Raw genomic sequence first — 21247 nt, forward strand, 5'->3', positions numbered from 1 at the left:
ACATAACCTTGAGAAGCTGTGTTAAAGATAGTGAGATGACAGAAAATATTGCATGTTTTGGGTTAAACGGTGCCCCTCCCGCCCCCTGCACCAAATCTCAGAACCTCAGAATGTGACCTTATTTGGAAATACAGACTTTGCAGGTGTAACTAGTTAAGGATTTCAGAATGAAACTCATAGATCCCAAATCTAAGGACTGATTTATAAGAGAAAAGATAAGAAGATTTGGACACAGAGACACAGGGGAAAAGGCCACATGAAGAGTAGAGTTATGGTTCCATAAGGCAAAATATGTCTGTAGCCTCTAGGAACTGGAAGAGGCCAGAGCATGCTGATAACTTGATTTCAGGCTTCTGGACTCCAGCATTGCAGGAGAATAAATTTCTATTGTTTTAAGATGCTCAGTTTGTGGTAATTTGTCACAGTAGCCTTAAGAAACTAATACATCACATAACTTATTTTATCCCATACAATTTGGTAATTAGTGAAACAGCTAAAAAAATAAAATTAAAAAATGTGCTATTTTTATAAAACCATAAAAAATTTTTAAATTGACCTAATCAATGAAGTTATGCCTACACACATACGACTATCAAAAAAATCACAACAAAATGATTTTTTGAAAGTTTAATATCGATTGAACAAACACAGCAGCTATAGTATTGATGCACACTAATTGCTAAGACATTCCTAGGTAGGCTTGGTCTTACTTTAAGATGGTTTTGAAAGAGAGAGGTTAAGTAAGATATACCAATGCACCTAACAAGCCTGTCTATTCTTAATATATTTCTAGAAGTATACATATACATATGTGTGTATACATACATACCTATGTAGACAGATACAATAGATAATAGGAAAAATCTGTTGATTGCACAGTTTTGATCTTACTTAATGAGTAGCCTTATTGGTTTTTAGTTCACTTGTTTTATCAGCCATTGAATGAGACAAGTTCAAGGCTTCCATTGCTAGTGTGGATATTTTAAAGGTATGGTATGAGATTTATACAGAATTAGGGTTGCAATACCTTGCTGAAAATTTGACTGCTTTGTTCACATGGCATGTTTCTCTGTGCCTAAATTTTTATTGCCCTAGGGCATTTTTTACTGATAGTAAAATAGGTACATTGCTTTCCTTTGGCTATTTTTAATTGTTACTCCCTATCTCATGTTGAATTCTTCTTATATTGAAGGGGTGTCTCATACAAGCTTCACACAGTTGCTTTACATATTTTTAATCAAGTCTGATATTCCTTTAATTATTTGATTTCCCTCTATTAACTTGCTAATGGTCTATTCTTTATTTTTATTTGTTGTTATGAATACGACCAGTTCCCTGAGATACTTCAGTGAAATTATTTTTACCTCATATCCAATTATGAAAACATCTTTGAACATTTGAAATTAATAATCTTCTTGTGCTCTTTGCACTGTTGTTGTAATATACTTCAAGAACATTAAAATTATTAAGACATTATTATTGCTTTATTCAGTGAATATATAATTAGTATGATTTATATTTACATATACATTAGCATTTTAACTTCTTAAATTTTGTATTATCTTCTGAGATCATTATTGTTTTTTTTTTTGAGATCATTATTGTTTATCTTGAAGAATTACCTTTTATATATTGTCCTTTAGTATCAAAATTTTGGGAAATTAATGCTTTCATTTCCTGTTTTTCCAATAAGTATATTTCTTTTAGCTTGAAGGATTTTCACAGGGTATAAAAATGTAAGTTGAATTTTTTTTTTTTAGCAATTTAAATATGCCCTCCTCCTTTGCATCCTCCAGCTCCACTGCTGCCTCCCCCTGCAGCAGGATTGTGGGTCACGGGGAGCCTGCGAAGTTTTACAGATACGATAACTTACAGAGACAGCCGATTTATACGACCCAGCAAGAGGCCGAACTGGTATAATATCCTGACTGTAAATTGGCATTTTATTATGGTCAGCTTGATAATTACTCAGAAATTCTTTGAAGGTAATATTTGCTTTCCTTTTGACTGCTTCTATGTTACATTTTTTTAAATGCTCAACAATTATAATATGATGTGCCTAGGTCTGAATAACATGCAGTTAGAAAAAGTAATGACAGATCCTAAAGATGAAGGCTTGTCTTGGTGTTGACTTTATTTAGTAAGTCAGAAAGAATGGAAGAATAATTTTTTAAGATTTTATTTATTCATTCATGAGAGACACAGAGATAGAGAGGCAGAGACACAGGCAGAGGGAGAAGCAGGTTCCATGCAGGGAGCCTGACGTGGGACTTGATCCCGGGTCTCCAGGATCAGGCCCTGGGCTGAAGGTGGCACTAAACCGCTGAGCCACCTGGGCTGCCTGGAAGAATAAATTTTTTAAAAAAATAATAGTATGTAAAAACTAGTAATACATGAATTTTCTTTTCTGAAAGAGTATGTTTTTAGAGAGATTTGGATAAGAAAAAATGTGGGAGAATGTTGAAGAATATTAAAACTTGAAAGAAAAACAAGTACATAGGGATATTTGGTAAGGATTTTTAACTTTTTGTTACCTTACTTTTACAGCAATATTGATCTTAAATGCAATAAAAACCTCTACTTTCTTCTTTACAACATTAATTAGATGAATCCCAATTATAACTGTTCTGATTTTTCAATGTTTAAAATGAACAACTTTGAGACACATTTTTGAAATAGCAATATTCAGTACTTCATGATGGACTGGAATTGGGGGAAGAACAAAAAGATAAAAATTCAAGATTATATTCATGTTTTTTGATTTGGCTAACTAGGTGACTGGTGCCATTTACTAAAAGCTGAAGAAAACTGGGATAGGAAAACATACATTGGAGAAACTGAGGTAAAAAATAGTGAATATGTCTTAGATATGCTAATTTTAATGTGTGTGGTATGTAAAATGTCATTTTAGATATGCATCCATAATCTAACTGAATGTTCTTTCCTTGAGAAATAGAGTTATCTGCATAGGATTAGTACTTCTCTGCATAGGATTAGTACTTCATTTTTTTTTAAAAACATTTTATTATTTATTCATGAGAATACACAGAGAGGAGACAGAGAGAGAGGCAGAGGCACAGGCGGAGGGAGAAGCAGGCTCCATGCAGGGAGGCCAATGTGAGACTCAATCCAGGGTCTCCAGGGTCACGCCCTGGGATGAAGGCAGATGTTAAACCGCTGAGCCACCTGGGCTGCCCAGGATTAGTACTTCAAATAACAGGATCAGTTGAGTACTCAGAGGACAGGTTATATAGAAAGAAGTGAAAAGTCTCTAGACTAAGCAGTCTAGAATTCAGAGATCAGGAGTAGGAAAATAATTACAACTCCACCTAGTAGCAAAGTAAGAACTCACAAGGAATAAGAGTACAAATTATTTCAAGAACAAGAGAGTATGTAAAATCAAGTTGCTTATGTACCTGTTAAGAATTGGAGTCTTAGTGATGCTATATTCAAAGTTCTGAATGGGAAAAACCTGTGACCAAGAATATCCTATCCAGCAATGCTATGATTTAGAGTAGGATGAAAGAGAAAGAGTCTTCAAACAGAAATTAAAGGAATTTATGACCACTTACTCAGCCCTGCAAGAAATATTGAAGAAGACTCTTTGAGTGGAAAGGAAATACCAAAAATGACAGTATGAAGGTAGAAAACATAAAAGCAGTAAAAATGAATATTACTGTAAAAAATCTGTCAAGGAACTCATAAAGTAAAAGGATGTAAAGTAAGACACCATATACCTAGAACATGGGAAGAGAGGAATAAAGAATAGGTTCAAATTTAAACAACCATCAACTTAATATAGACTAATACAAGGAAAAGATGTTATATGCAAACCAAATGGTAGCTACAAATTCAAAACCATTAATAAATAGGTAAAGAATAAAGAGAAATACATCCAAATATACCACTAAAGAAAACCAGCAAACCATGAAAGAAAGAATGGAAAGAAATGATCAGAGAAATTCTTCAGGAACAACCACAAAATAATAATATGGCAATAAATGCATATCTATCAATAATTACTTTGGAACACTTAGTCCATATACATTCCATCAAAAGCCATAGGGTAACAGAATGGATTTAAAAAGAAGACCCATCTATATGCTGCCTACAAGAAACTCATTTTAGACCTAAAGACACCTGCATATCCAAAGGGAGGGGATGGAGAAACAATTATAATAAAATGGATATCAAAAGAAAGCTAGAGTAGTAATACTTATATAGGACAAAATAGACTTTAAAACAAAGACTGTAATAAGAGACCAAGGATATTATATAATAAAGGGGACAATCCATTAATAAGATATAATAATTGTAAATATCCAACCAACACAGGAGCACTCAAATATATAACACAATTAATAACAAACATAAAGGATATAAGTCAATAATAATACAATAATAGGGTACCTTAGATAATCTGTCCACTGATATCAGTGAGGTGTTAAACAGAAAATAAACAAGAAAACAATGGCTTTGAGTGACATACTGTACAAGATTGGATTTAACAAATATATTCAGAATATTCCATGCTAAATACAGGAATACCCATTCTTTGCAAGTATATATGGAACATTCTCCAGAATATATCACATATTAGGCCATAAAACAAGCCTTAAGCAATTTAAAAAGATTAAAGTTATACCATACATTTTTATTTTTTAAATTTAAATTCAATTAGGCAACATATAGTACATCCTTAGTTTTTTATGTAGAGTTCAATAATTCATCAGCCGCATATAACACTCAATGCTCATCACATCACATACCCTCCTTATTGCCCATCACCAAATTAGTTACCCCCTCCTCCCGCCTGCCTGTCCTCCAGCAACCCTTGGTTTGTTTCCCGTAGTTAAGAGTTTCTCATGGTTTGTCTTCCTCTCTGATCACTCTCCATTTAGTTTTCCCTCCCTTCCTCTATGATCCTCTGTACTGTGTCTCATAACCACATATCTTTTCTGACCACAACACCATGAAACTAGAAATCAACCACAAGAAAAGCTCTGGAAAGACCACAAATGCATGGAGGTTAAGTAATATGCTACTAAACAATGAATTAGTGAACCCAAGAAATAAAAGAAGAAATAAAAAAGTACATGGAAATATATGAAAATGAAAATGCAACAGTCCAATACCTTTGGGACACAGCAAAAATGGTTCTAAGAGGGAAGTTTATAGCAATATAAGCCTAACTCGAGAAGCAAGAAAAATCTCAACCCAAGGAGCTAGAAAAAGAACAAGAAACAAAGCCTAAAACTAGCAGAAAGAAGGCAATATTTATGAGTAGAAATAAGTGATACAGAAACTAAATTAATAATAGATCATATCAATAAAATCAGGAGCTTATTCTTTAAAAAAATTGAAAAACCTCTATCCAGACTTATCAAGAAAAAAAGAGAAAGGACCCAAATAAATAAAATCACAAATGAAAGAGGAGAAATAATAACCAACACCACAGGAATACAAACAATTTTAAGAAAATATTTTGAAAAAAACTATATGCCAACAGATTGGACAATTTGTAAGAAACAAATTCCTAGAAACCTAAAACCTACTGAAACTAAAACAGAAAGAAATAGAAAATTTGACCAGTCCACTTATTAGCAAAGAATATGAATTGGTAGGGGCACCTGGGTGGCTCAGTAGCCAAGCATGTTGACTCTTGGTTTTGGCTCATATCATGATCTCAGCATTGTAAAATGGAGCCCTGTATCAGGCTCTTGTCCTTCTCTCACTTCTCTGCCCCTCCCCTCACTTAAGCACGCATGCACACATTCTCTATTTGTTTTTTAAAATAAAGAAATAAAATAATTTTTTAAAGGAATTGAATCAGTGATCAAAAAACTCTCAAAAAACAAAAGTCCAGGACCAGTTGGATTCATGGGAAAATTTTACCAAATATTTAAAGAGTTAATACTTAAACTATTCCAAAAAAAATGAAGAAAAACTTCCAAATTCATTCTATGAAGCCTGCATTACCTAATACCAAAACTAGATAAAACATCACAAGAAAAGAACTATAGTCCAATATCTCTGATGAATATAGATGCAAAAAATGGCCAACAAAGTACTTCACTGACCATGATCAAGTGGGATTTATACCTGAGTTATGGAGGTGGTGCAATATTCCCAAACTAATCAACCTGATACATTACATCAATAAGGGAAATGATAAGAAACTTATAATCATTTAAATAGATGCAGATAAAGTGTTTCACAAAGTATAATATCCATTTGTGATAAAAGCCCTCAACAAAATAGGTTTTTAGAAGGAGAATACCTTAACATAATAAAGGCTATTTATGAAAAGCCCACAGCTAATATCATCCTAAATGTGGAAAAACAGAGCTTTTCTTCTGTGGTCGGGAACAAGACGGAGTTGTCCACTCTCACCACTTTTATTCAACATAGTACTGAAAGTCCTATCCATAGCAATCAGAAAACAAAAAGAAAGAAAAGGTATCCAAATCAGGAAGAAATAAGTAAAAACTTCCACTATTTGCAGATTACTTATTATATACAGAAAAGCCATAAGACTCTACCAAAACACTGGTACAAGTGATACATGAATAGTAAAGTTGTGTAGGATACATAATCAACATAAAGAAATCTGTTGCATTTCTATATACTAATAATGAACTAGCAGAAAGAGGAATTAAGAAAACAGTCCCATTTACAATTATACGAAGAACAATGAGATACCTAGGAATAAACCTAACCAAAAAGGTGAAAGACCTGTACTTTGACCTGTATTATAAAGCACTGATGAAAGAAATTGAAGATGACACAAAGAAATTGAAAGACATTCCATGCTCAGGGATCAGAAGACCAAATATTGTTAAAATGTCTACACAACCCAAAGCAATTTACATATTTAATACAATCCCTATGGAAATACCAGCAGCATTTTTCACAGAGTTAGAACAAACAATCCTAAAATTGTATGGAACTACAAAAGATTGCAAATAGCAAAGCAATCTTGAAAAAGACAAGCAAAGCTGGAGGCATCACAATTTTGGGCTTTAGTTATATTACAAAGCTATAGTGATCAATACAGTATGGTGCTGGCACAAAAAAATAGACACACGGATCAATGGAAAAGGATAGAAAACTCAGAAATGAACCTACAACAATATGGTCAATTAATCTTCAACAAGGCAGGAAAGAATATGCAATGGGAAAAGAGTATATTTTCCACAAATGGTGTTGAGAAAACTGGACGACTTTCTTATACCATATACAAAAATAAATTCAAAATGGGTTAAAGACCTAAATGTGAGACCTGAAACCATAAAAATCCAAGAAGAGAACATAGGTACCATTTTCTCTGACATCAGCCATAGCAACTTTTTTCTAGATAGGTCCCCTGAGACAAGTGAAGCAAAATCAAAGATAAACTATTGGAACTTTGTCAAAATAAAAAGCTGCTGCACAGCAAAGGAAACAATAAACAAAACTAAAAGACAACTACAGAATGGGAGGAGATATTTGCAGGTGACATAAATGATAAAGGGTTAGTATCCAAAATATATCAAGAACTTCTAAAACGCAATACCCAAGAAATGAATAATTCAGTTAAAAATGGGCAGAAGACATGAACAGACATTTTTCCAGAGAAGACATACAGATGGCCAACAGACATATTAAAGGATGTCAACATTGCTTATCATGGCAATGCAAATTAAACCTATAATGAGCTATCACAGCTATCAGAATGGTTAAAATCAACAACATAAAAAATAACAGGTGTTGGTGAGGATTTGGAGAAAAAGGGACATTTATGCACTATTGGTGGGAATACAAACTGGTGCAGACACTGGAAAACTGTGGAGATTCCTCAAAAAGCTAAAAATAGAACTATTGTATAATCCAGCAATCATACTACTGAATATTTACCCAAAGAATGAAAAAACATGAATTCAAAGGGATACACACTCCTATGTTTGTAGCAGCATTATTTACAAATGCCAAATTATGGAATTAGCCCAGGTGTCCATTGGTTGATGAATGGATAAATATTGATAAGTGTACCCATCAATGGAGTGGAATATTATTCATCCATAAAAATATAGAAATCTTGCCATTTGCAATGACATGGATGGGGATAGGGTGTATAATCCTAAGTGAAATAAATCATAGACAAATACCAAATGATTTCACTCATGGTGGCACTTAAGAAACAAATGGGCAAAGGGAAAAAAGAGGGAGAGATGCAAACTAAGAAGCAGACTCGTAAGCATAGTGAACTGATGGTTACTAGAGGAGAGGTAGTGGGGAAGATGGGTGAAATAAGTGATGGGGTTAAGGAGTTCCTTGTGATGAGCACCAGGTGATTAAAATAAAAACTTAAAAAAAATTAAAAATGAAAGAATTGGAGTTCTGGAGACCATCAAAATTTTCACTAGAAGAGTTCCAGAAAAATGGTGGGATAGAGAAGCATCTGTTAGGTTTAAGAATATGGTAAATTAGGAACATTCTTTAGAAATAATTGGTTGAGAAAATACAGAAAAAAATGGAATATAGAACAACATTTGTGACAAGGGAGAGTATACCAACCAGCAGAAAACCTGTTTGTAAGCTGTAGTTTACTCTAACAAGTAAGGGACCCGGACAGTTTAGGAGTGACAATGTATAATTTATGGTGTTAAAGTCTGAGTCCACAGACCATTTTAATTTGCATTGTAATTTGTTTATTGAAAGAAGACAGGTATTGTACATTTGGTGATAGAAAATGATATAATTAGGATGTGAAGATTTCTGAATTGCTTAGGATTTCAAATACAAGTTCAGAAGCTCAAAATGATGCATGAGAAGAAGGGTGATATGTGAGAACAGTGTGATAAATAGTCATCCTAGAGATTAAGAACAGGTGTTCAAGAGAAAAATAATGAGGTTTTCAAGGCAGTCTTGAGTACACATGGAAATGGGTGATCATGATGGGCACCTGGGTTGCTTGGTCAGTTCAGTCTGACTCTTGATTTCAGCTCAGGTCATAAGATCAAGCCTTTCCACATGATTGTACAAGAGAGCTTGCAAGTTGTAAATTTTTGAAATAAATTGAGCCTCTAATAATGTTAAATGATTAATAAAGCTCATACTTACATAAGTAAAATATAAGTTATATTTGAAGGTTTTGGAAGCAATGCAATTTTTAGCAGTAAAATCCCATGCTATAATATGGGATTAGGGTAATTGAATGGAATGAAACAAAAGGTCATAGAGATCTAGAGGTTAAGAGTCTTAGAGGCAAGTGGGCCAAGTGGTCTAATTACACAAAGTCACCAAGAACAGAAGTGTTATTCATGAGCCAGGTGCTAAATCTTACTAATATGACTAGAAGAGAGCAGATAGGTTGTGGAAGACCATAAAACAAAACAAAACAAAAACAAAGAGAACATGGAAAAACAATGTCATAAACTTAACTGAATGATGAAGAGATTTTATAAGTAGAAGGAGATAAATGGTTTGGAGACAGCAGTGGATGGTGAGAAACTAACCCCACCTTACATTTCTGATGTGTGTGGCATGAGGCAAAACAAATGGGTTCTGTTGAAGAGAAGATTAGTCTTTTCAATTAAGGTAGGACAAATATTCTGGAAGAGGATGAAGATACAGTAGAATGATGTGGTCAAAGCAAATTCCCTGGGGGCAGAATGATTATGATTTGGGCCAGAAGAGGAGAATGGTGGTAATAAAATGATAAAGGGATATTTAGAATGAGATATAGAAAATAACGTGTAACATCTTGGAAAACCTAGACTCCTGGTGGAATTGGAAAAACAAGTAAGCATTATTAAGATTTATTAATGCAGTGAATATGGTGAATTTGGTGGGCAATTATCAAGACACTGAACAAAACAGAGTAGTCCTTGCTCTGACATTGAAGTGGGGAGTGGTGCAATATAAATAATTTTATAGAGTGAGATAATAGTGCTTAGAACACAAATACAGCTCGATGAGGGATACAGAGTGGTGGGGAAGCATTATTTTACATATAATATTTAAGAACAACTCCAGTTAAAGTGATACTTGAACAAAGTACAGTGGTGTCAGGTCTGTGGTAGGAGATAAAGTGGAAAATAGTTGGGAGCCAGAATGTGGAAGATTTAGGAACTTCTGTGTAAAGCTCTGAAAAATCTCTGATTTTTACTTTGAGTGACTGTAAAACCACTGCAGTGTTTTTAGCCAAAGGGGGATTTGATCGGAAAGGAATTTTGGAAGTGGCATTCTGGCTGCTTCTTTGAGAATTAACTATAAATGGATAAAAGAAGAATCAGGAAGATCAATTTAAAGATTATTGGATTAATCCATATACAAGTGAAGGATGGCTTCGAATAGATAGTAAGAAGATTGGTTTCTTGATGTTGATTCTATCTTCAAAATACATCATTTGGTACTATATTGCAAGACAGGCAGAAGAGAAACAAATAATTGCGACCATTAAGTATATATGAGTGTTTTTCCTGTCAAACAGATAAAGTTGAATCATTCTATATTGAGATGGAAAGGCAAAGAGCAAGTGTATGGGTTGGGAACAGGAGTTTGGCTTTGGATATCCTAGTGGAACTGTCCAATAGGCTAAGTAGGTAAGTATATACTTGAGTTATTATTTGGAAGCATATAGCATGTAGTGGTATTTATATCCATGAGACCTGTAGAGATCATGTGGAGAGCTTATATGGTTAAATAGAAGGATTTAGAGAATAAAGTCTGGGAGACTCTATATTTTAGAGATTAGGAAATGAGGAGGAACCAGCAAAGTGGTTGACAAGGACTAACTTAAGGTGAAGTAGGAGAACTAAGTGTTGAAAAAAAGTTCTTCATTCCCCTTTGTTTTGTCATACTTTCCATTAATTTCATTTTCCTCCTTATTTATTTTTACCTTATTTGTTTTTAAGATAACACTATGAGGAGTTACTGAGATTCTAGTAATTGCTGTCTCATTTACTATGGCTTCTTATTAAAATTTCTCTTTAAGTATTTCTCTGGTATGTATTAATAAAGATTAAAACAAACAGTCTTTTGCAAGTATTTATCCAGATCTTGGCATGGCTTTCAAGGTAGTTATTTTAGTTGTGATAAATGTGATAAATTTTGTATGTGGCAGAAACTTGGAATTGGGAAACAATCCTTAGAAGGATAAATTTAAGATGGTACAATTGCATACTTTTAAAAATGATTGAAAGGGATAATAGTTGGCATTTATGAAGGATTGTTGTTTGGAGCATTTTTAGCAGAAAAAAACAAACATTCTACCAAAAATATAAAAGAGTTGATCACATAATTTTGAATTGCTGTTAAAAATTTCCAAAGCTCCATTAAGCTGGGAAACACTATTTAAAATAGTAGAGAAACCCATTCCTATAATTTTACATTTTTATCTATGACTCTTTTTTTGTTTTGTTTTCTTAGAGGCTAATTTAGCAAAGATTGAAGATAATTTTGGAAAAATATTCTGATTTGCTCATTATTCTTCCAAACACACAAGGGAACATCTGACAAACTTTAGTAAAATCTTGCTATCTGAGAGCTAAATACATCCCACATATTAATGAAGCTCTGTAATGGTAATGTAACTCTGGAAATCTGGTTATTAGAAATAATAATGTCTCAGGGGAATTAACATGCCGTTGGCTATGTTTTGAGAGTTAGAATATGTCAAGGCCATAGTGTTGCCTGGCTACTGAAATGATAATACACTCATTGTAAAATACTCCTTAAAGAAATGTGAACTATATTTAAGTTTTTATTCAAATTTTATTTGAAAAAAGAGTATCAGCATGTTCCTCTAACTATAGATGCCAATGATTTATAAACAATTTAAATTTAGACATGTCTAGTTTTAGTATTAATGAATTTAATATTGTTTATGGTTAAAGATTTTCATAGATCACTTCATAAATTAATTTTGTTATGGATGCATACATAATGAATATGTATATAAGTTTGTTGGGGTCCATATTTGCAATTCTCATGTGTACTACTGCCTGGATATATGTGTATGCTCTAAAGGTCTAGTTTATAAATATAAACTTTTAAAATCCCACTTTCTAGCTCACACTTAACTTTATTTTTTATTTTTTTTTAATTTTTATTTATTTATGATAGTCACAGAGAGAGAGAGAGAGAGGCAGAGACACAGGCAGAGGGAGAAGCAGACTCCATGCACCAGGAGCCTGACGTGGGATTCGATCCAGGGTCTCCAGGATCGCGCCCTGGGCCAAAGGCAGGCGCCAAACCGCTGCGCCACCCAGGGATCCCTATACTTAACTTTATGAATTGTGTGAATTGCTTTATTCTTGGTGATTACATTTTCTTAACTGTAAAAGGGATTAAAAGAACTTTTCTTCATATTTAAAATAGTTGTTATAAAGATGAAATTTGATCTTTAAAATACTATTTAAATTACATATATAATATTTATAAAAATATATTAAATTAGAATAAAAGTCTAGAATATGTTATCAGAATAATAATTTCTGAATAGCTCCAGAAGACAAAATTATTCAATAACTATTATTCAATAACTATTAATTATTTGCTATGTATTAAGCTCCTTATCAGGAATTAAGGATTCAGTGGAAAAAAATTCTGATTTTCTAAAATTTATGTTCTGCTGATATGGGACAGGTAATGACCAATACACAATAACTAGAAGATGATAGATTATGTAAAGAAAACACTTTTAAAAGAGAAGGAAACTAGCAGTAGCTGGGTGGCACAGTCCATTAAGCATCTGACTCTTGGTTTCTGCTTAGGTCAGTATCTCAGAATTGTCAGATCAAGCAGCATTGTGTTCCATGCTCAGTACAAAGTCTGCTTGGGTTTCTCTCTGCCCCTTCCCCCCACCTCTCTGTCTCTTTATCAAATAAATAAGTAAGTAAATAAATAAGTAAGTAAGTAAGTTAAGTTAAATAGAATGAGATGGCCAACATCACTGGGAAGATCACATTTGATTAATAACTTAAAAACATGATGAAGAGGGCAGCCCAGGTGGCTCAGCGGTTTAGTGCCACCTTCAGCCCAGGGCCTAATCCTGGACACCTGGGATGGAGTCCCACATCGGACTCCCTATGTGGAGCCTGCTTCTCCCTCTGCCTGTGTCTCTGCCTCTCTCTCTGTTTCTCTGTCTCTCTGTGTGTCTCTCATGAATAAATAAATAGAATCTTCAAAAAAATGAATAAAAATGTAAGGACATTTAGAGGAATAATATTTCAGAAAAAGGAAACTTCAATGCAAAATATCACAGTGGAAGCCTCAAATGAAATTTTAAAAAATATTTTAAATGGAACAAAAATGAAAATACAAATTTTAGAGATAAAGCTAAAGCAGCATTAGGAGAGAAATGTATAGCATTGGATACTTACATTGCAAAAGAAGTCTCAAATTGGTACTCTAAGCTATTTTAAGAAACTATAGAAGGAAGAATGAATTAAACACAAAATGGCTGAATGAAAGATAATTTAGATAAAAGAAGAAATCAATTACTTTGAAAAACAACAAGGAATAATCAATAAGAGAAAGCCTGTTTTCTGAGATAAAAAAATGATAACTCTCTAACCAGGATTTTTTTTAAAGATTTTATTTATTCATGAGAGAGAGAGAGAGGCAGAAACACAGGCAGAGGGAGAAGCAGGCTTCATGTAGGAAGCCTGATGTGGGACTCAATCCGGGGACTCCAAGATTACGCCTTGGGCCAAAGGCAGACACTAAACCACTGAGCCATCCAGGGATCCCCAACCAGATTTTTTTTTTTTTTAATGAGAGGGAAAGGGTCCAAGATGGGGAAACAGGAAGACACTGAATTCACCTCCTCCACAGACACACCAAATCTTATTTATTTCTAAAGCAATTCCTCCTGAAGAAAAACTGATGGCTGACTGAAAAGATTCTGACAAGGAAAGAGAGAGAAACCACAAAGAGAAGGTCAGGAGATCTGGACACATTAACAAAGGAAACTCCCACCTCCAATACTACAAAATGCAGTGGAGAGAGAATACTAAAGGTCTGTGAGTAGATTCATCCGTCCTTGGGCAAAGAAAAACAGCTGCTGTTTAAAAGAGCACTCAAATACAAAGGAATGAACACTAGAATCCTGCCAAACAGTAGCAGGGGAGCTGCTAGAGTTCTCTCTGGATCATCAGGGCTGCTGAATACCATGGTTTATATTCCCTCTCTACCTTGATGGTGTGTATGAGAGCAGGGTTCTCATGTCTAGCCAGCCTACTGCTTTGTGAATCCCAGCCCCAGCCATCCCACCAAGGCTGCACACCAAGATACCACTGGTCAGTGCTCACTACAGCTCCAGCAATCTTGCAAAGGTGATACAGGTACAAAGTACCCCAAAATACTCCAGGTCCACATAACTTCAGGTTCAGATGGATTACTAGAGCACCTCCAGGATGAATACCCTGGGACCTCCTGTCTTACCTGCTTTGGTTCCAGTTACTCTGCCAGGGTACACCCTGTGTAAGGCTCCTTGGAAACCCCTGGCTTGTAACCCACAGATGAAATCTAACAAACACATAAAGAAGTTAATACTTATTTTTCTCAAACTATTCAAAAAAAATAGAAGGGTAAGGAAAGCTCCCAAATACATTCTATGAGGCTGACAGTACCCTGATAACAAAATCAGACAAGGACACTACAAAAACAAACAAATGAAACAGTACAAGCCAATATCCCTGATGAAAATAGATACAAAAATCTTCAACAAAATATTAGCAAACTGCATGCAACAAACATTAAAAGGATAATTCACAATCAAGTAGGATTTGTTCTGGGGATGCAAGGATGCCTGAATATTTGCAAATTGATCAACATGACATGAAAATAGATACAAAAATCTTCAACAAAATATTAGCAAACTGCATGCAACAAACATTAAAAGGATAATCACCACAATCAAGTGGGATTTGTTCTGGAGATGCAGGGATGCCTGAATATTTGCAAATCGATCAACATGAAAAAACAAAGAGTAACAATCATATGATCACCTCAATGCAGAATACAGTATTTGAAAAAACTCAACAGCCATTCAAGATAAAAACTCTCTACAAAGTGGATTTACAAGAAAAATACCTCAATATAATAAAGGCCATGTATGAAAATCAACAGCTAATATCACACTCAATTGTGAAAAACAGTACTTTTCCTCTAGGGTCAGGAACAAGACAAGGACGTTCCTTCTCATCACTGCTATTGAACATATAGAAGCCCTAGCTACAGGAATCAGACAATAAAGAGAAATAAAAGACATTCAATTTAGTAAAAAAGTTAATCTATCATTATCTGCAGATGACATAGTACTCCATGGAAGAACCTAAAGATGCCAGCAAAAACAACAACAAACTAAAAAACTATTAAAAGTAACACACAAATAGAAATACTTAGGTACAAATCTAGCAATGGATTGATATATATATAGATGTCTATATATATTCTGTATACTGAAAGCTTAAAAAAAAAAACCTGGATAAAATTTAAAAATATCTAAGTAAAAAGAAGAATATATAATGTTCATATATCTGAAGACAATATTAAGATGTAAAATTTCCCCAATATTATCTATCAATTCTATACAATGCCAACAAAAGTTCCAGAAAGCTTTTTTTGGGTAGATATCAACCAGCTGATACTAAATTTATATTAAAAAACAAATAAACAGAAATAGTCCAAATAAATATAAAAAAGAACAAGTTAGGGGACTCACAGTTCTTGATTTCAACACTTAATTTGAAGGTATAGTTGGAGAAACAGAATAATATTGGTGAAAAGATTGGAACACATCAATGAAATCGGATGCAAAATTGAGAAACAGAACCATGTGAATGTAATCAACTGATTTCTTCAAAAAGGGCAAAGACAATTATGTGGAGAAATGATGGTTTTTAACAAATAATCCTGTTATAATTGGAAATACATCTCAACAGATACCTCACAAGTTAAACAAAAATTAACTAAAAATAGATCTTAGAAATAAATTTAAATGTAAAACCCTAAATCTTCTAGAAGAACTTGTACATGAAAATCTGTGTGACCATGGTCTGGGCAAAGAGTTATTGGATATGGTAACAAAGCACAATCCATTTGAGAAAAAAAAAGATCTACTGGAATTTATAGAAATAAAAAACTTTTGATCTTCAAGTAAAAATGTTCAAATCACAATTCTGATAAGGACTTGTAATCAAAATACATGAAGAATTTTCAAAGTGTAACATTTAGAAAGCAAACTCCTTACTGACTATATGGACAAGAGATATAAACAGACCCTTTACCAAGGAAGATACCTGGATGAAAAATCAGCCTATGAAAAGATACTCAACATTATTCGTCATTATGACAATGCATAATAAAACCACAATAAGATACCACTATGTAGCTATTAGAATGACTAAAATGAGAAATAAGCAAAAAGCAAATAACTAACAATGCAGATGAAGATAATATTCATACCTTGTTGGTGGAAAACTAAAGTGGTACAGCCACTTTAGAAGACAGTTTTCCAATGTTTTATAAAGTTAAACATATGTATCATATAATCCAGCTATCCCACTCTTGGGTATTCTTCAGAAGAAATGAAAACACATTCAGACAAAAACCCATCTGAATGTTTACAGCAGCTTTATTTCCTCAAACAAAAAACAACACTTATGTCCTTCAACTGACAAATATATAATTAACTGTGGAACATTTGTATGATAGTAATACTTACAAATAAAAGGGAAGAAAAACTATTCAAGTAACAAGATAAGTATATTTCAAATGTATTTTGTTAAGTAAAAGAAGCCAGACCCAAAACTTACATTGCATGATTCCATTTATGTGACATTCTGCCAAAGGCAAAAGTATAGAAACTGAAAACATCACTGGTTGCCAGGGGCTGGGAGTTGGGGGTCAAACTGATTGCAAAGTGATACTAGGAAACTTTGGGGGGAATTAAAATTTTCAACATTTGATTATCATGGTATTACTAGACAACAACTGTCAAATTTAGGGAACAGAGTATACTTTAAGTTAGACCTTAATAAAACAAAAAATATGAAATATTGGTACATAGTATTAAAAGATTTTATAAAAGATAATACTTAAAAATCAAATAGAAAAATCAACATGAGGCTCAGAAAACATAGGAGACCCTAAATATATATGGCAAATATCAACAGTCCTGAGGGGATAAATAGCAATACAATAATAGCAGAATAATTCAATACCCCATTTCAGCAATGGACAAAAAATCACTAGGAAACAATGGCTTTAAATGACACATTCGATTAAATGGACATGACAGATATTTATTAAACATTCCATCCAGAACCAGTGGTATACACACTCTTCCAAGTGTACATGGAATATTCTCCAGAAGATGATGTATTAGGCCATAAAATAAGTCTTAATAAATTTAAGAAGATAGAGATCACGTCAAGCATCATTTCCAAACACCATGGTATAACACTAGAAGTCATTTGGAAAAATAAAACTGGAAATTAACGTGTGGAGACAAAACAACATATTACTGAACAAATAATGAGAAAAAATATCTTGATACAAACATGCAGATACAATATTCCAAACGAATAGGATCCAGCAAAAGCTGTTCTGTGGCAAGTTCACAGTGATAAACAGCTAGACTTAAAAAAAAAAAGAAAAAGGAAAAGGAAAAGCTCAAATAATCTGACTGTGTACCTCAAAGACTAGGGAAAAAGAGAACAAAGTAAATCTTAGTACAAAAAAGACGACAAAGGTCAGAGTGAAAATAAATGAAATAGAGACCAAAAAACAATGGAAAATATTCATGAAGCTAAGAGCTTATTCAAGAAAAATAGGCAAGCCATTAACTTGATTTACTAAGAAAAAAGAGATCGAAATACACAAAATTAGAAATGAAAGAGACATTACTGTATATCATTTGTTACACAAAATAATCAAATGATCATAAGAGACTGCCTTGTACACTTACATGCCAACAAACTGGACAACCTACAAGAAACAGAGAAATTTCTAGAAGCATAAAACCTACCCAGACTAAATCATAAAGAAATACAAAGTCTGAACAGATGGATTACTAGAAAGGAAATTGAATCATTAATCAAAAAACTGAGCAGAGAAAGTCCAGGACCACAGGCTTCCCTGGTAAATTTTATCATACTTTTACAAAAGAATGAACACCAATTCTTCTAAAACTCTTCCAAAAAACCAGAGGAGGAACCTGCTAAGGAGCTGGAGCTCTAGCCCAACCCTGCACTGGTGGCTGGCTGTGTGGAAACCACCGGCCTAGCCTCTCTGTGGTGACACTGGTCCCTTGCAAGGGAGGATGCTAAGCACACACCACCCCCGCCTACAGTAGTGCTCTTTACTTCACCAGGGGCACAGGAACCACCACAGCACTCACCTGGAAAACTTATCCCCAGCCCCTGACTTCCTTGCAGCCGACCGCCCTCCAACTCTTCACAGCCCCACCTTGCTCCACCCTATGGTTCTGCCAGTAAGCACCCAGGGCACAGGCAATGAGGAAGCACTTGAGAACCTAGTCCCTATGACCAAGGAGTCCCAGGGCTCCGGGGTCCTGGCCACCTGTCTCCACCATGAAGCTGAGGCCCTGGTTTGCTTCAGCAGGTGCCTTGGTCCTGGTGGCAGCCATGCCTGTGACTAGAAGGTCTATACCAACACTTGAGTAAGCAAGCATTCCAGAAGGTCCAGCTGCAGCAGACAGCCTGGCACATAAGAATGGCTTCTTCATCCTGTGCCAGATATTCACAACTATTACCACTTCTGGCACTGAGAGGTGACAAAGCAGTCCCTGTTGCCTCACCATCTGGAACACCGTAGACTCTGGAGGGAGCCTCAATTACAGTGGCTGGAGCAGCTGGTGGCAAAGCAAAGGACCCAAAGGGATGCATACCAGGAGCCTAGGAACACCAAGTTTCAGCAGCAGTGGTACCTGTCTGGCATCACCCAGGGCAACCTTAACATGAAGGAGGCCTGCATTCAGGGGTACAACATTGTGGTCTCCATTCTGGGTGATGTAATCGAGAAGAACCACCCAGACTTGGCAGGTAATTATGATCCTGGGGCCAGCTTCAATGTCAATGACCAGGACCCTGACCACCAGTCTTTTTTTTTTTTTTTTTAATTTATTCATTTATTCATGAGAGAGAGACAGACAGACAGACAGGCAGAGGGAGAAGCAGGCTCCATGGAGGGAGCCTGATGTGGGACTCGACCCCCAGTCTCCAGGATCAAGCCCTGAGCTGAAGGTGGCGCTAAACCACTGAGCCACCCGGGCTGCCCTGACCTCCAGTCTTAGTGCACACAGATGAATGACAACTGGCATGGCACACAGTATACGGGCCAGGAGGCTGCGGTGGCCAACAACAGTATCTGTGGCATAGGTGTAGACTACAATGCCTGCATCGGGGAGGTACACATGTTGGATGGTGAGATGATAGACATGATAGGAGCACACCCCCTAAGACTGAACCCCAACCACATCCGCATCTATGATGCCAGCTAGGGCCCCGAGTATTGACGGCAAGCCCATGGATGGACCCAACTATCTCACTGAGGAGGCCGACTTCTGGGGGAAGTTAGCCAGAGCCACAGAGGATGGGCTTCATCTTTGGGCCTTGGGAAATGAGGGCCAAGAGCATGACAAGTCTAATTGTAACTGATATCTACATGCTGTCCCTCAGCAGCACCACAAAGCTTGGCAATGTGTTCTGGTATAGCAAAGCCAGCTTGTACACACTGGCCACTACCTATAGCCATAGCAACCAGAGCAAGAAGCAGATAGGGGATGCTTCTAGGATCTTCAGAAGTGTACAGAGTCTCACACAGGGATGTAGGCCTCTGCCCCATTGGCAGCTGGCACCATCATTCTCATCTTGGAAGCCAGAAAGAGCTTCACCTGGTGAGACTTCAAAGTCAGCCTACCTCATTGCTAATGATTGCATCAGCAATGGTGTGGGCCCAAAGGTGAGCAATTCATACGGTACAGAATATTGGACAAGGGCTGTGGTGAGCCTGGCCTAGAACTGGATGGCAGTGGTCCCACAGAGGAAGTGCATCATGGACACCTTCACTGTGTCTAAGTACATTAGGTAACAACTGGAGGTACAAAAGACTGTCCCTGCCTGCCTGGGGGAGCTCAGCCACAGCACACAACTGGAGCATGCACAGTTCCACCTCACCCTCTCCAACTATCGCCATAGCTACTTGGCTGTCCAACTGGTCAGCCCTACAGGCACCTGTTCCACCTTGCTGGCTGCCATGTCAGACAATTACTCCACAGATGGGTTTAAGAACTGGGTCTTCATAGTAATCCATTCCTGGAATGAGAAGTCTTCTGGCAAGTGGGTCCTGGAGACTGAAGACACCAGCAAAGCCAACAACTATGGGACACTAAGTTCACCTTTGTGCTGGATGTCATGGCCCTGAGAGCCTGCACACACCTCCCTAGAGTTCAAGACATATTTCCAGTCAGTAGCACTGAGAATGATGTGGAGATCATGCAGGCCAGCATCTGTGCCCCATGCCACACCTTGCGTGCCATGTGCCAGGGCTGGCCCCTACAGGCTGCCTCAGTTGTCCCTGCCATGCCTCCCTCAACCCTGTGGAGCAGATGAGTTCCCAGTAGAGCCAGAGCACCCTTGAATTCCTGAGCAGTAGCCACCCCAGGAGGTAGAGGTGGAGTGTTGGCTAAGGGCAAACAGCAGGGCTGCTGCTCTCATATTTGCCTGAGGCATACTAGTCTTCATCACTGTCTTTGTGGTCCTACAACAGCACTGTAGCTTCAGCTTCTGGGGGGGGGGGGGTGAATGTGTACACTGTAGACTGTAGCCTCATCTCCTACAAGGGGCTGCCCCCTGAAGCCTGGAAGGAAGGGTGCCCATCTGACTCAGAAGAGGATGACGGAGGGCCAGAGCAAGAGGACCACCTTTATCCCTGACCATGAGTACCTATGCCTGGCCCTTCAAGCCCGTCTCACTCCTTGGGTATTTTTTAATTCATCAAAGTGTTGTGTTGTTGTTGTTGTTGTTTGTTTATCTCGGGACTGGGTTTTGACCCCAGCTAGGAGGCAAGAGGGCCACTGACTGCTTCCCATCCTACCCTTGGATAGCCTGAGGCAGGGCCCCAGGAGCAGCTGGGGGAAAGGGAGGGTCTCGTCCCACCTGTAGGACCCCCTTCATGTGGAGAAAGGAGTAGAACATTTAGGGCAGCTTTCCAAGGTCCAGGGGACCAGCCAGAG

At 36.4% G+C, this 21247-nt stretch overlaps 1 long non-coding RNA gene and 1 pseudogene across 1 annotated transcript in view; both read left to right on the forward strand.

Moving 5' to 3' along the window:
* The first annotated feature begins 1802 nt into the window (after window positions 1-1802).
* The window catches only part of LOC140616448 (uncharacterized), a 34094-nt gene continuing 14649 nt past the window's right edge, over window positions 1803-21247 (forward strand). The window contains exons 1-2 of the long non-coding RNA XR_012016930.1: window positions 1803-1985; window positions 2775-2842. This is a non-coding gene — a long non-coding RNA (uncharacterized lncRNA). The remainder of the gene's footprint in view (window positions 1986-2774; window positions 2843-21247) is intronic.
* Window positions 18585-20436, forward strand: LOC140616549 (furin pseudogene; annotated as a pseudogene).

The sequence above is a fragment of the Canis lupus genome, chromosome 24 (genome assembly GCF_048164855.1).
Source record: "Canis lupus baileyi chromosome 24, mCanLup2.hap1, whole genome shotgun sequence".
NCBI classification, from domain to species: domain Eukaryota; kingdom Metazoa; phylum Chordata; class Mammalia; order Carnivora; family Canidae; genus Canis; species Canis lupus.